Below are 14,743 nucleotides of genomic sequence, written 5' to 3'. Positions count from 1 at the left end.
TCATAATCCATTTCTGCAGCAAGCCAATCCAAATATGTTTACCAGAATGATTGAATCTTGTGGCTTAATTTTGAAAGTATCATTGTGAATTCGTATGAGAGGAACTATTTGTTTGTATTGTCTGAATATCTTGGCTTACAATAGGGTACAAAATCAAAAACATATGGGTCTATGTATAAAATAGGAAATATTTGCTTGTTCCTTGAGCACTGAAGGAAAAGTTTTAATCTTTTTTTCCAGGAGAAAAGGAAATATTTGGGATTTAACTTCTTCAAAGCTTTGAATTAGCCATTCTATATGCTTCTGTAATTTCACTTTATAATGTTCTGTTTCAGAAATTGGCATAAATGTATTTTGAAAGCTGCAAAGTAATTTGGCACTCAAGGGGTTAATGGGTAGACATTTTTTTGGGGAGTGGGGGAGAAATTGAAAGTGGGTCTTTGTCCCATTGCCTCACAGCTCTTGTGCCAAAATCCAATGTTACTTTCAGATCGTACCATTCAATATTGAAATCTAATGGGTGGTCATTTGCAGTTGCGCTTTATTATTTTCAACACTGAAATTTACTTTAGCCACTTGGCTCTTAGTTTAGAAATCACAGCACCAAAAAAAATCCAGCGTCGGTGACGTATGCTCTAAATTTCCCATTTTAAAGTCCACTCCCATGATTCCTGGTTTCACCAAACCAAACGCCAGTCTGCTCATAGACCTTTGCTGCTCTAAATTGGTCCCTAAGTGTGCAAGAACTGCCTGGGAGATGATTCTCCAACTGCTATTTGTTGTTGTTCTCTACCACTGCTGAGAACAGGAACTGGAGGAGTAGGGAATTGAATCCCTGCCCAGTTAGTTTATTTGTTGATACTCCAATTTCGTCAGTGCTCAGTTGCAAAGAGACTGGGTTTACAGTGGGTTAAATCACTGTCACCTCTGTGAATCCAGGCTTGAATCCAGACCAGACTGACAGACAAAAACTTCTTGCATTTTCCAGCTATAGAGATCCTACATGAAATGCATTGGGATGGTCTTGGCCCATTCCCTAGTGGGTGCTAGACCACAGCACAGAACTCCCCATAATTCAGCAGTAAATTGACAATCTTGCCAAGAAAGGACATGAGGAGCAAATAAACCTTGGTTCAGTTGGGATACTCTTCCAAAGTGAGGTTAAGGCTCGTTGTTAGGATGGAGCATTATAAGTTTTACTTTACATTTAACTTGTTCTACACATTCTGGGAGTGCCCAATACTAGAGCTCATGGAGGATAAACATCTACGCAGACTAGTTGTGTCGAATGGCTGGTTTCTGTGTTGTAATCTCTATGTAATTTTATGACACTAGATGCACAAAGTGGAGAAGTGTTCTGTTTCATTCCCAGCACACTTCGCCTTAAGTATCAACATTCACCAAGATGGGTATTGCTTGGCATAAGTGACACAGAGAACAGCAACATCCCAACAAAGTCATTTTAACATTAATCAAAATTTGGATTTCAAACTTTGGACTGGTGGACAATATTCTTAATATATTTAAAAAGTGAGAAAGAACAAGTCCTGGGAATTATAGACAAGTTAGCTCAACATTGGCAGTAGGAAAGATGATTGAATATTTACTCAAAGATGTAATAGAAAAACATATAGAAACTGAGGGGGCAATTTTGTGAATGGAGGCGAGACTGCTGCTTGTTGGGTTTTAGTCCCGCCTCCATCGATTTGTGGCCAACCCACACTATTTTCCCTTGATTGACCTTGTTAAGCCCGCCCAGCGGGCTTAGCAGGCCAATTAAGGGAAAGCCGGTTGCAGAGCATGTCAACGTATGACATGTCATTGTCAAAATTTTGACAGATGAATTGTCATCGTTTGACAGCTCTGTGAAGCTGTCAAACAGTGACAATCTCTGCAGTTTGATGAGGTCTTGCATACAAGACCTCATCAACATTTCTTTTACAGAAATGAGATGTTGCATATGAGAATGGAACGGACATCTCCCATCTGCAACACGGAGGTGTGAGACTCTCCGTATAGAAACCGACTGAAGCCTGCAGGAAGAAACAAAGGTAAGTACACTTACAAAAACACTTAGGACTTACCTCAGATACTCACCTCTACACTCTTGCACCCATCACTCACCACTACGCTTTTGCACCCCCGCGGACCACCTACTCGCCTCGCTGAGCTGGCGGGTTTTGGAGCCGTCAGAAAGCCCGCACTTGTGAGGGCAAAAACTGAATAATCCTATTTTCTGCCTGTTAATTACCAGTTAATAGGCTTTAATCCCTTCCTGCTGCCAAGGAGACGGGACCCGGCGTGGGACGGCAACCTGCCTCCTGGGAAGATGGCATGGGGGCGAGCTTGCCACCCGTCCCCAAATTCGACCATTTTCCTGGCAGTCCCAGCTCCATACCCGCCTCCTTGGGGCTGAGAAAATCGCCCTCTGAAAATATAATGGCACGGATTTCAAAATGGAAGGTCATGTTTTTGATGGGGTAGACATAAAGAAAATGTTCCAACTTGTGGGGAGTCCAAAGCTAGAGGTCATAAATATAAGACAGTCACTAATAAATTCAATAAGGAATTCAGGAGAAACTTCTTTACCCAAAGAGTGGTAAGAATGTAAAACAGGATATGCACACTATCCTTCTGAACCTGTCCCAGCCTTGCAGCAGAATGCTTATTATTTTCAATACAAGTTTATCAAAGAAAATTAGATACTATGAAAATAATTTGTATGCACATGCCTAGTGAAATGCTTGACACATAAATGAATTAAAATCAGGTATATTGTTGGTCAGCAGAATTTTAGAAAAATATGCTTTTTTGAAGTTTAATAAAAGGCCCAAATTAATAAACTATCTTTAAAACAGGTACATGTCCTGAGCAGAAGAAGCAACTTTCAATCATCCATGTAGTGAAATATTCTAATATAGAGATTGTAAAATGTATCTCCCTTATGCGGTAGTTACTGAAACAGTAGGTTGTTTAATAACCACATCATCGTTGGTGGGTGTCTCGATCCATTCAATTACTCTGTTCACACACAGTAATAAGAAAGGACACGTTTTCACTTTACTGTAATATCATTTATATATTCAAATCGAAGAAGTCACTAAGTTGGCCAAAGCCACCTTAAATGTGCATGATACAGCGCTTAATAAAACCACACAGCTACTACTTAAGGAGTAGTTGAGGTGAAAAGCATAGATACATATAAGGGAAAGCTACATAAACAATGAGGGAGAAAGGAATAGGTTATGATGATAGAGTTAGATGACGAGGAGTAAGAGGAAGCTCGTGTGGAGCATAAAGGTCTGTTTCTGTGTTGTAGACTCTGTGTAACTATGTAATATTTCTAAAATGACAAAAAAGGATGGGAAGCCTTTTTTACCCCATTGGAATTATTCAGAAGAACGTTACTGATTTTGGCACAATTAACTGAATTTAAGAGTAAATTTTAAAATTAGACTATCAAAAATACTTGGATGTGTAATAATTGAAGAGTTGTTGCCACGTGTTTAGCTATTGTATTCAAATAATTCAGCATAGAGTTTATTGCAGCCAGATAGTCTAATTTTTGAAATGTTTTTCTAACTGTATTTGAAACTGAGTGGCTGTGTTGAGATAACATGGCACAACATATTGGCATCCGGATTCCAATTAAAAATATAAATAAAGTGACATTCCTGCTACTTATGCTTAATTGTTTGTAGGTTCAATTTTATTGATTTGCTATTCTATTAAATCTGGCATTTGTGATGCCCAAGACACACAAGCAACACCAGAAGGAGGCCATTCAGACCATTGTGCCTGTGCCTGCCCTTTGTAAGCTGTCCAGTTAGAACCACTCCCCTGCTCTTTTCCCTCGGAGCCCTGCAAATGTTTCCTTTTGAAGTATATATCCAATCCCTTTTGAAAGTTACTATTGAATCTGCTTCCACCACCTTTCCAAACAGTGCATTCCAGATCATAACTCGCTGCATAAAAAAAAGCTCCTCGTCTCCCCTCTGATTCTTTTGCCAATTATCTTAAGTCTGTGTTCTCTGGTTGTCGATTCTCCCGCCAGTGGAAATAGTTTTTCCTTATTTACTCTATCAAAACACTTAATCATTTTGAACCCCTCTATGAATTCTCCCCCTAACCTCCTCTGCTCTAAGGAAAACGTTCCCACCCCAGCTTCTCTAGTCTTTCCACACAACTGAAGTGCCTCATTCATGGTATCATTCTGGTAAATCTCCTCTGCACCCTCTCCAAATATGATTCGTGTAACCCTAAAGTTATAGTTAATGATTGAGTCACTGAGATTTAACTAAAATAGAGCAATATACATCTTATGACTGTTTGCAGACACTGAAGTGTGGTTGGTAGTAAAATGCCAAAATTCTATAATGACATTCAGCCCCCTACCTCCAAGCTGAATCATTTGAAAGGAAAATCCGAGTCACCGAGCAAATGGACCGACTAACATGGCTTGGTGGGGGTGGGGTATTGTGTGTGCGTGTGGGGTGGGAAGGAAGTGTGGCATTTACCACACTGCTTCTAAAGAGAAAACAAAAATGAATTTGCCTGTGTCTGAAGGTGGTTTCTGTTTTTGATTTCAAGAACAATGGATGGAGGTGGGGGATACTTTCCCCATGGGTAGTAACAAAAGCCTTGTTTCGTGAAATCGTCCAGAGCTGTGCTTACTGAAAGCTATACCCAGATGTTTGAGCGCAGATACTCAGCCTGCCTACCTAATTGTTGCAGAAGCAAGTACTTTTGATGCAAAGATACTGTCCACATACCCAACCTGGCGCACTCCCTTTCTCCACTCCCTCCACCATATTTTACTCAGAAGATTGTGGGTTCAAGTCCCACTCCAGAGACTTGAGCACAAAATTCAGCCTGACAGTCCAGTGCAGTGCTGAGGGAGTGCTCCACTGTCAGAGGTGCCGTCGTTCAAATGAGACATTAAACCGAGGCCCCGTCTGCCCCCTCAGGTGGATGTAAAAGATCCCACAGCACTATTCGAAGAAGGGCCGAGGAGTTCTCCCAGGTGTCCAGGCCAATATTTATCCCTCAACCAGCACCTAAAAAAGCAGATGATCTGGTCATTTATTTAATTGCTGTTTGTGGGACCTTGCTGTGCTCAAATTGGCTGCCACGTTTCCGCACACTACAACAGTGACTACGCTTCAAAAGTACTAAAGTGGCTGTAAAGCGCTTTGGGACGTCCTGAGGTTGTGAAAGGCACAACATCAATGCACGTTCTTCCTTTTTCCTTTCCTCTTGAAGTCAGTGACTCATGCTGGGGTACGACACCACTGCACAGGTGGTGGCAACCCTTGGTACAAGCTGGATCACTACACAAGACAAAACAAGCTGTGGTGGAACTCTCTCGGCTGTGCGCATCACATATTACTTCAGCTATATCTGTGGTAAGACTGGACTGAGTAATTCTGACTTGCTGCCAGACTCTTCAACCTCCATGTCCTAAAATTAGCCAAATTAATTGTTTTCCATTTATGTTTTACTATTCATTGTTAGATCAGAAGTATAGGTGGGGGATACATTCTGAACAGCTGTAAAACTAAAATTATACCTCATGATCTTCATAAATGTTATTTATATTGATACATAAGAATTTTAACTGATAAATTTGTATTCGTCAACGAGAGGGACATTAGTGCTGGGGAATTAAGCACTTGCCCTTTCCGACGACCAGCGTTAATAGCAAGGGCCTTGCAGATTTTTACAGGGGGGTGAGAAGGGTTTGGATGATCAGCCATGATCTCGTTGAATGGCGGAGCAGGCTCGAAGGGCCGAATGGCCTACTCCTGCTCCTATCTTCTATGTTTCTATGTTGTAAGTGTGTGCAGGAGCCCGCTAGCGGGTGATGAACATGCCAAGATCGAGGGCATGGAGGTCCTGCCAATCTTAATGGCAGGGCCTCATTTAAATAAATATTTGCCGGGCCCCGCCTGCCACCCAGCCAGATTGACTACCTGGCTGGCGGTTGGGAGTGGGGATCTGGTGGCAGTAGGCCGCAACCCGGTAGTCAGTGTGAAAACAGTCCCCGGTAATCAGTGGGTGGAGGAGATTCCCTCACGACACAGTGGGAGGGGGCAGGCCGGGGTTTCCTTTCATCCAAGATCAGGGGAATGTTGGGGCTGGGGATTCCCCGAAGATTGTGGGGATTCCAGGGCACGGGAGGCCCGAGGGGCATAACATTGAGGGGGAGGGGGCGGGTGGGAAGCACTCCTGCAACTCTGGGATGGCAGGAATGATGTATGAGGAGAGATTGGGACAATTGGGCTTGTACTTGCTCGAGTTTAGAAGAATGAGAGGGGATCTCATTGAAACTTATAAAATTCTGGCAGGACTGGACAGACTAGATGCAGGAAGGATGTCCCTGATGGTCGGGGAGTCCAGAACCAGGGGTCACAGTCTAAGGATAAGGGGTAGGCCTTTTAGGACAGAAATTAGGAGGAATTTCTTCACCCAGAGAGTGGTGAACCTGTGGAATTCTCTACCACAGAAGGCAGTAGAGGCCAATTCATTAAATATATTCAAGAAGGAGTTGGATATATTTCTTAAGGCTAACGGGATCAAGGGGTATGGGGAGAAAGCAGGGACCGGGTACTGAACTTGGATGATCAGCCATGATCGCATTGAATGGCGGAGCAGGCTAGAGGGGCCGAATGGCCTACTCCTGCTCCTATCTTCTATGTTTCTATGTTTCTGTGGCGGAGCCACTAAGAGACTCAGAACATTTGAGAATAATCTCTTTAACTGCATAGTAGTGCAGCCATGTACTGCACCTTTAAACTGTTTGTTAGCTATACTGTATGTACCTTCCTATACCCTGCGTGATGACGTCATGACGCCGATCACGTGACCACCAATGGCGCGAAGAACGCGATGACGTCATGACGTCGGTTTCCAGAACCTTCCAGCAGTCGTCGAGTGCCTCACAGCCTGAACAGACCTGTATACATCTTCTCCTGTAGTTTACTAGTTAACTTTGTTGTTATTAAACTTTGTTGTTTTGATTTACTGAGTCGAACTGCAATTATTCAGATAGGAGCTACCGTTCCTACATTTCTATGTTTCTTGACCCACAAGGAGTTCAAAGACAGGCAAAGTTTTAAAATTTACCTGCACCTCTTCTAGCCAGTTGGCTCCTCCCACCGTGGGACTCCCCCTGCATGGACCTTAAAATTATGCCCAGTATTTGTCAACCAGTTGATGTCCTGTGGTGTTGCACATGGTATGTTGGAGAATAATCGCCACGATTTTAACTCAAACCACCTGGCGGGAACGGGGCAGGTTAGGTTCCGATGCCCATTTAACACCCTGTCTGATTATACTGTCCATCGGGTGGGGTGTAAAACGGGTGGCTAACTCAAACCCACTCCTATCTCGCCTGGCGTGTTAGGTTAAAATCAGGGTGATTGGCTCTCTCTTAGCTATCTCTGCTGTCTTTGTGCTGTTGTTTCCGCCTCTCTCTCGTATCTTCTACCTCTGTCTCCTTTTTCTTCTTTTTAGTTTCTCTCTCCTGAAATCTTCTTTTTGCTTCTCTCTGTCATGTTTGCTGGGTGGTATAACATGGTGGGTGAGAGGGGAAAGAAACAACATTGACTGCAGGCCACATATGAGGTAGGGGTTGCATGGAAAATGCAGCCTCCAGCAACTCCTTTCCCATCGTGCTGCCAATCATTCATGCTTCTCCCTATCAGCTTGCTCCCATGATGTCCCCTATCCCACCACCTTCTCACCATCTCCTGCCCTTCCTACCACCAACTCACTCCTATCAATAGCCATACCTCTTTCTCTTTGAACTACCCACTCAAACCCTGTATCCTCCCCTCCCCCACCCCACCCACCTCCTTGTTCCTCTCACCTCAACCTTAATCCTCCATCCATTCCATTTTCTCTATCCATTCACCTTTCTCTGCCACTTCTCTGTACAACTGAATCAGATTCAAGCCCCCCCCCATTCACCTCTTCCAGGCTCCTAAACACTCCTTTCACTGGAGACAGGAATTTGCATGCACTTCCTCCAATTTAGTATCCATTGTATCCATTACTTACAGTAAAGCCTCCTCTGTATTGGGGAGACCAGCTGCCACCCGTGACTACTGCCTAAAGGTGCTGATCCAGAAGAAGCTGTAAGTGAGAATTCCTGAACACAGCAGTATTCGATCCCTGCAGCAGCAGCATCAGAAAGGAGCCAGAAACCTTGCTTATTTTCAGCCACAAATACGGACAAGCAGATATTAATCTCACAGCCATGACTGTCTGTATGAAGCAACAAGTTGCCTTTAATATAGAAAATATGGATGGTTGCCCATGGCATACCTGTGCCTTAATCATGCCCTTCTTGCATCTATTTCCACTTCTTTCTATTTTAACCCATCCACTGTCTCCATCATCAGCATTGCTCCACTTACCCCACTGTCTTCCCTAATATGCTCCATTTGCAGCACTCCTCACTGAAGTGTTAATCTAGACTGTGTGCTTAACTTCTGGGAGTTGGGACTTGAACCCACAACATTCCAACTCAGAGGTAAGAGTGCTGCTAACTAAACCAAGTTAAAGTAGAATGGTTAAAGAAACCTAGAAGTGGTTTTCTCTATTTAGCAAATATTTCACTTATTGTTGGGAATATTTTAATATGTTTATGTTTAGGGATGTATTAATTTTTGGAATTGGCGGTATAGACTTTTTATTTATTCTTTCATTTGTTTTGGGCAGAATTTGTTGATTTTTTATGTTTTGCAATTTTGGTATCGCACTGCTTCCGCTTGGTTATGTTGTTATATTGCTGTACTATGCATCTGTGATAGATAGTATTGTTGTTAGGAATCTCACAGTTTTGGTTTCACTGACTTTAAAAAATTTATCTCTTCATCTTTTGTTAGTTATCTGACCTTGGTTCAATGGAGGTAGTGGTATTGAAGGGAATTTCATAGGATATGTTAACTGATATATTAAGATGCATCAAGTTGTAAAATATGTTACAGTATAGAAGCAGATCACTTGGCCCATCAAGTCTGTGCTGGTGTTTTTCACCTCATGAACCACCTAGTTTAATCGCACTCTCCTGCTTAATTCCCATACTCTTAGAAGCCTGACACTTCAGTGCAGTACTGAGGGAAAGTAGTAGCTTTCGAGGGTTAAATTATGAGGACAGGTTAGAAGATTGAGGGGTGACCTGATCGAGTTATTTAAAATCTTATAAGGATTCGATAGGGTAGATACAGAGAAACTATTTTCTCTGGTGGAGGAATCAAGAACATAAAGATTTAGGCCCGGAATATGTGATGAGAATAATGGTGAGGTTGTCAGCGCTCACCATTATAATGCAGGAAATCTGACAACAACTTCTGGAGTACGCATATATGCAGTTAAACGTGGAAATCGGGAAGTTGCTGTCAGAGATACATGGCTCCTTCACAGGGTGCGTTGTTACAGCCCTTGTCGATTGGCTTAGGCATTGAAATGACTGCAACAGCGTGAACTTGCTGTACTTACCCACTAGTAGTGCACTAAAAATGGCTGAAAAATTTAGGGCTGGCGCCTTTAGGAATACGTAAGCTTTTAACGATGTGATAAGTGATAATTACTGCTGAACAACTTCTCTGGTCTTGAAAAATTAATTTAACAAGTGTGGAGTCGCATTCCCTCAAGAGAATGAGTGTTGGAGATTTTTTAAAAATTTAAATAATTTCTTTTTGTACTTTTTCTGTCGGTCTCTTTTATCTCTCTCCATTCATCCCATCTGTATTTTCCAATCTTTATTTCATTTTCTGTGCATCATTTAAATCTAATTTATATTTCTTGCTTTATATTTCCTGGTTAGGACTCTGCAGGTCTCCGTGAGGATTCTTCAATCTGACTGGTTGAAGAGCCTCGCTGATGCTTGCTCTGCTCACACACACTACATATCACCTTTAGAGGGCACTGTGCTGGAAAAGATGCCGGATTAGAGGAAATCTCCACTGACAAGCCTGCGTAAGTCTGTGTGCTGCTGTCAGCGAGGTGAACGGCGTTCCTTTGCTGCTGAGAGCAAAATCTGGGCCATAATCTTAAAATTAGAGCTAGGCCATTCAGGAGTGAAATCGGGAAGCACCTTTTCACACAAAAGGGTAGTAGAAATCTGGAAATCTCTCCCTTAAATGGCTGTGGATGCTGGGACAATTGAAGCTTTCAAGACTGAGATCAATAGATTTTTTTTAGGTAAGGGCATCAAGTGATATGGAACAAAGGTGGGTAAATGGAGTTGAGGTGCAGATTAGCCATGATCTGATTGAATAGCGGAGCAGGTTCGAGGGGCTGAATGGCCTACTCCTGTTCCTAAGGTTGTGCCTTCAACTCCCAGTCTAGGACTTGTGTTGATCACTTAGATTGATACTGAGAGAGTGCTGCGTTGTAGAAATGAACATGCTGCTCGTGCTAAATTCTATTGCCAACACTTTAATGATAGGATCACTACCTGTCTGGCTATGGATCAGACAGTCTGCTTTTGAAAGGGCTGTCTGGAAATTTATTTTTTTAAATAGAAGTCCATCCGTCTACACACTTCTGTGTTTTATGTTATGGTGCCTTTAGCTAGTAAGGATTTTAAGGTTTTCAATCAATTTTCATCAGCAGCAAAGGAAACCTCACAATTCAAAACACAACCTCACCTCTCAATGGCCTCAAGCTGTTTGTACTTGAGAAAACTTGGCAACCCTACTGTTGCCATATTATTCAGACAATAGACCTGCAACCACACATTCCAAAACTGTACATGTAGAGCCTGGTACTGCCATGGATTATAAATATTTTTCCCCATGCCACAATACTGATTGCAAGTTTTCACTGGTTGAGGTGCTTTCTGTTGAAACATATTGGAAACAGATTCCAGCTGGCATCAAGGAAAAAAGTTCCAGGGATAGAGGAAGAGTTTGTAGAAACAACATGAAATAAATCTTCACATACTTTTGAGAAGCCTGCAGGCATACATCATGTAATAATTATGAAATATTAACCTTAGGTATTAAAGGCAGAAAAACCACAAAAGACAAATGTAACCTAAACGAGTCTGGTAAAGGAAGCAACGTGTAGTTAATTAACTGCTTGAGAATGGTAGGGGAATTCCTAAAACTTGCTTTGAACTAAAACAGCTCCGGGGAAATAAATGACGCAATTAAAAAGTATTTTTGGTAGAGTTGTACCAAATAAGGGAAATATAAAATGGGCTATGTACCTAGTTGTAGTTAAAAGGATAAACGTTCACTACATTTGTATCAAAACCAGGAAAGATTCAAGCAAAAGTATGAAGTTGTGTTCATTGCATGGAGTCTGATACCTTGATTCAGATTTTATCTTGAATTTGCAAAATTTTACAAAAATAATGTATAGTTTGCTGCAAAGTAGGGCAGCATGCTGCAGTAACAACATCCTGCCCCCAGCAATCAAACATAAGATACAGGTACAAACCTGCAATATCCCACCCAGAAAGTTACCAATGCTGGTTAAGGTATCAATGCATGCAGTGTAAGTGTTTTCCCTGAAAGTGGGGAGGTAAAATTGGTGAGCAGCTCTTTAGATCTTTTTAGCAGTTGGTTAGCCATCAGCATTGGTAGAGACTTGAGAATAGACTGACTGCATTCTCTCAGCAACAGGAGAAACCTGTTACGTATTTCCAGCATTTTTGCCTTCCATTGTTAAAGCTACTTTAGTAAGTAAAGTTTGGTTTCATCTATTGTACCAAAATGTATTTTCTCCTCAACAACTCTTAAAACTGAAGTCTCTTCTGCACCATTCTTGCATTTCTGGACAGGATATATAAAAAAAAGGTTGTCATCTGATATGTGATCCCTGTCTCACTTCTAACCACCAAGCTCATTCTCTCCATGACATCCTTTATGATCAATGCACCTTTGAACTTCTCTCTCTTGTTCTTTTTAATCTCCAACTCTTCAGTCTTATGCACTCTTTGACCTCCCTACTTCCGCACCCTGAAATCAAAACACATTGCACAGTCTCCTCATTATTTCCTAGGACCTCAAAGCCATGGAACTCCTTGGAGTAGATCTTGACTTTGTGCGATAGTGTAAGTCGACAGCCCATTTTACAGCTCTCCCAATTTTTATTTCTGATAACTTCTATGGAAATAAAAATTGTGAGAGATGTAAAACGGGCTGCCAACTCGCTAAGACCCATATTACAATACGTACTATCGCACAAAGTCAAGATCTACCTCCTTGTAACTGTTCAGGTTTTCTCCCAACACTTTTATCTGGTGTATATTGCAAAAAGACAGTTTCTATAAGTAGGCCCGTATCCTACGAACTGAAACCTGTTTCCTTGTAAAAAAAAGCACACCCAACATTAATAAGTACCCTTTTATTGTGATATCAGCTACCAGACATCATGTGGATTGCCCACCACATCCTACCATCTTCTCCAAAAGGCTTCAATACCACACTGGCAGACTATTGCATATGGGCTAAAACTAATAGTCAACTTTATTGACAGAATATTATACAGAAACTGTAAGGCACTGTAAGAAATTAAAGTTACAATAGCTAAAACAATAAAGAATGAGTCAACAAAGGATTAAAAAGCCCTTTTCTAGAGTAAATGTTTTGCACAGTTCATTGTGTGACAAAATTCTAGGATGATACTGTAGCGGTTCGTGTAGATCGCCACTAAATAAGAGAGTTTGACTTCGACGAACTATTAACAAGTTGTTTATTTACAGGAACAGACTAATTACATCAGGTAAGATGGCAGGTAAGATGGCTGACTGTAGGAGCACCGTGGTATAGGTCTTGTCCCAGCGGGGACTCCACGAGGACTGAGTTCGCAGTCCTGTGGGGAGCGTGATGACGTCATCGCGTTTGTGTTGTGACGTCATCACGTTGTTCGCGTTTCCCGCGCTTAGGGCATCACGTGATGCGCGTAGTCATGTTTGCCCGTGCTTGGGGTAGTCACGTGACCGCGTCATTGCGTCGCTGGCCGTTGAGGCTGAGGTCGCGAGGCTGGGCTGTGCCGGTGCTTGTCACGGGAGCGGAAGATCGCGTCACTCCCGTCGGTTGGCCAATGCGGCCGAAGACGCTATGCCGGGTTGCGCCGGCGACCGTCCTGGAAGGCTGAGTCGGGCCGGCAGCCACCGCACGCACGTTACGTCATACGTGACGTGACATCAGCACGTTAGGGTACATCTTAAAGGGGCAACGGCCCCAACAGGTAAGTTAAAGGGGCAACGGCCCCAACAGGTAAGTTATACATACAGTAAGGTAAGTTAAAGGGAATTATGTATATCTTTATGTAAGGGACAACCGGTGGTACCGCCAAATGGGCCCCCCAGAATTCGCTTCAACGAAAGTCCAAGGATGAGATGGTCTGACGAGCTGGTGGTCTCGGTGGTCGTGCTGTCTCGGCTTGGCGAGCGAGTTCCGAAGATGCTGCTCGTGAGGGGATCCGTACGCGCGTCGTGGCGAATAAAACGTATCCATCAGGCGAAGGACCGTGGAGACGTGCGAAACAGCAGGCCTTGTCAGAGTGACGGGCAGGTTGGGCGGACACGGGCGATGTCTCCGTTGATGTTGAAACAAGTCCTTGTTCCGACGAACTCTGCAGGAACGCCAAATGAGCGACCCAGAAGGACTTGACAGGCGAGGTCAGTGAACTCGCCGACAGGTGAGCGAAACCTTTGGGAGGCTGGAACGCATGGAACGGTGCGTGCCATAGTGCTACGATGATAACACAACGGAGGGTGAAAAGTTGCTGCGTTAATCAGTGATCGGTGAGGCCAGCAACTTTCACGTGGCTGATCGCGGCCACAGGATGCCCGTTGGACCCGTCCTCGATGTGTGCAGCGTCAGTAGATGTTTGCGTTTGTTAAAGGGGAAACTGGAGAAAGGGCGGCAACGGTCCAGGTTGTTGTTGCTTTCAGGAGGGGTTAACTCTGCCTGGAGGGCGTCAACACTTGTAACAGTTGTAGATTTAGGAGAAAACAGCCGGGAGGGCGGCACGCCTTTTGTTCACGCCGAATCGTGTAGTAGGTAACACAACCAGCAGGCTGAAGGGCTGGTGCGTCGTCGGCAGGGAAGGAGTCGTCGGTGTTCACGAGGGATGGGTTCTCGTGGTTCGCGAGGGATGGGTCCTCGTGCGCGAGGAGTGGGTCCTCGTGTTTCGCGGAGGTGAGTCCTCGTGGTATCCCCGCGGGGTGCGCTACGATCTTGTGGGCCCAAACATGCTGTACCCCGTGCTTGGAGAGATGTATACTTGCTGTTGCTTTGGACGTAGAGGCGGACGATCCGTGTGGCGATAGAAGAGTCGAATACGGAGACCGTGAGCACGTGCGTGGTCTGTGCTGCATCGATGTTCTCGGCAAACAGGGCTTCTACCTTCATAAAGCACGAGGGAGACCGTGGCTCCCTGGATTGCGGTAGCGACAGCAGAACGGCTGATGCTTCCATAGCGTGCCTCGTTTGTGAAAGACGTTCACAAACCCACCAATTGTAGCGCTGGTGGACGACGGTTGCCGTTGGTCGTGCTCTACCTCTGTGAGATCGTTCGTGAAAAACGGGCTCACCTCCAAGCTGTGCTTCCGTTGCGAATATGTACGCAAAGACGGGGTCGCTTTTGGTGGAATCGGTGTTAGGCGGTTGCTGTTCCGTGGTTGTTCGTCGGTTGTGCGTTGGTCGTCTTGTGGGGAGACGAGGGTCAGGCTGCGCGTTGCTACCGTGAAAATCATTCACGGATACGGGTTCACCAA

The sequence above is a fragment of the Somniosus microcephalus genome, chromosome 9 (genome assembly GCF_052327205.1).
Source record: "Somniosus microcephalus isolate GS21.2 chromosome 9, FLI_Smic_1.0, whole genome shotgun sequence".
Taxonomy (NCBI): domain Eukaryota; kingdom Metazoa; phylum Chordata; class Chondrichthyes; order Squaliformes; family Somniosidae; genus Somniosus; species Somniosus microcephalus.
The sequence above is the reverse complement of the archived record's forward strand: the minus strand, read 5'-3'. Positions refer to the sequence as shown.